A 2,155-nucleotide genomic window follows, 5' to 3' on the forward strand; every position below is an offset into this window, starting at 1 on the left:
AGAGTTCACAGATCAATGAGACTTGTCTCTTTAATTATGGGTTCTTAGATATAAAATAATCCACTATGCTAAAGCTCAAAATTCTTATAAAGAAAAGCTTAGGAACTCATAATTTTGTAATATCTGGATGTCTGCAAATAATTCTTTTTTTTTTTTTTTTTGAGACGGAGTCTCGCTCTCTCACCCAGGCTGGAGTGCAGTGGCGTGATGTCGGCTCGCTGCAAGCTCCGCCTCCCGAGTTCACGCCATTCTCCTGCCTCAGCCTCTCCGAGTAGCTGGGACTACAGGCGCCCGCTACCACGCCCGGCTAATTTTTTGTATTTTTAGTAGAGATGGGGTTTCACCGTGGTCTCGATCTCCTGACCTCGTGATCCGCCCGCCTCGGCCTCCCAAAGTGCTGGGATTACAAGCGTGAGCCACCACGCCCGGCCGCAAATAATTCTTAAACGGTTCAGCAAAAAAAGAAAGGCGGGGCTGGGCGTGGTGGCTCACGCCTGTAATCCCAGCACTTTGGAAGGCCAAGGAGGGCAGATTACCTGAGGTCAGGAGTTGCAGGCCGGCATGGCCAACATGGTGAAACCCTGTCTGTACTAAAAATACAAAAATCAGCCAGGTGTGGTGAGGCATGTCTGTAATTCCAGCTACTTGGGAGGCTGAGGCAGGAAAATTCCTTGAACCTAGGAGGCAGAGGTTGCAGTGAGCCAAGATCACGCCACTGCACTCCCAACTGGGAGACACAGCAAGACTCCATCTGAAAAAAATGATAAATAGGCCGGGCGCGGTGGCTCATGCCTGTAATCCCAGCACTTTGGGAGACCCAGGTGGGCGGATCACGAGGTCAGGAGATTAAGACCATCCTGGCTAACACGGTGAAACCCCATCTCTACTAAAAATATAAAACAAATTAGCCAGGCGTGGTGGCAGGTGCCTCTAGTCCCAGCTACTCAGGAGGCTGAGGCAGGAGAATGGCGTGAACCCAGGAGGCGGAGCTTGCAGACTCCGTCTCAAATAAATAAATAAATAAATGAAATAAATAAAAAGGGGATATGCACCATGGAGACCATATTTTTCATTTCTGCTAAGTACTGTATTACCGCTGAGCAAAAGGTCCCATTACATAAAAGAGAACATGATTTTTTTTTTTTTAAAGAGGGAGTTTCACTCTTGTTGCCCAGGCTGGAGTGTAATGACGTGATCCCGGCTCACAGCAACCTCCGCCCCCCAGGTTCAAGCGATTCTCCTGCCTCAGCCTCCCGAGTAGCTGGGATTATAGGGATGTGCCACCATGCCCGGCTAATTTTTTTGTATTTTAGTAGAGACGGGGTTTCTCTATGTTGGTCAGGCTGGTCTCGAACTTCTGACCTCAGGTGATCCGCCAGCCTCAGCCTCCCAAAGTACTGGATTACAGGCGTGAGCCATTGCACCCAGCCGATTTTTCTTTTTTTTTTCAGACAAGATCTTACTCTGTCATCCAGACTGAAGTGCAGTGGTGCAATCTTGGCTCACTGCAACCTCGGCCTCCCGGGTTCAAGTGATTCTCCCATCTCAACCTCCTGAATACGTGAGACTATAGGCATGCACCACCATGCCCAGCTAATTTTGTATTTTTTGGTAGAGATGGGGTTTCACCATGTTGTCCAAGCTGGTCTCGAACTCCTAACCTGAAGTAATCTGCCCGCTTCGGCCTCCCAAAGTGCTTGGATTATAGGCGTGGGCCACCGTGCCCAGCTGAGAATGTCATCATTAATAGAGACTTTACCCTGTTCCTTTGGGATTTCTTTTCGTTAAGGCCTACTGAGAGATTAAACACAATGGAGGAGAACCTGTTTATTAATGGCCACATGTGTGACTAAAGTTTACATACAGTGCCTGACCTAAAACGCAGCTTTTCACTACTGCAAGGTAAATTCAGCCGTCAGGATTCTTTCTGTAAAGCTGGGCTGTTGAATCACACTTGAACTTTTCATTTGTCCTAAAGGACAGGGGAGACAGCAGGAGGCAAGCACGTGCCTGTGTGAGGGCCCCTCTCTGCCCTGCTTGTGGCAGAAGAGGTCCATGCAGAAGACACACTGCAAATGTGTGAAAGAAAGATGAGCTGTGGAACAAATGAACAGGGGCAGCTTCTGGCTCTGATAAAATTACGTTCTTCCTAGAA

The sequence above is a fragment of the Nomascus leucogenys genome, chromosome 14 (assembly GCF_006542625.1).
Source record: "Nomascus leucogenys isolate Asia chromosome 14, Asia_NLE_v1, whole genome shotgun sequence".
Classification (NCBI taxonomy): domain Eukaryota; kingdom Metazoa; phylum Chordata; class Mammalia; order Primates; family Hylobatidae; genus Nomascus; species Nomascus leucogenys.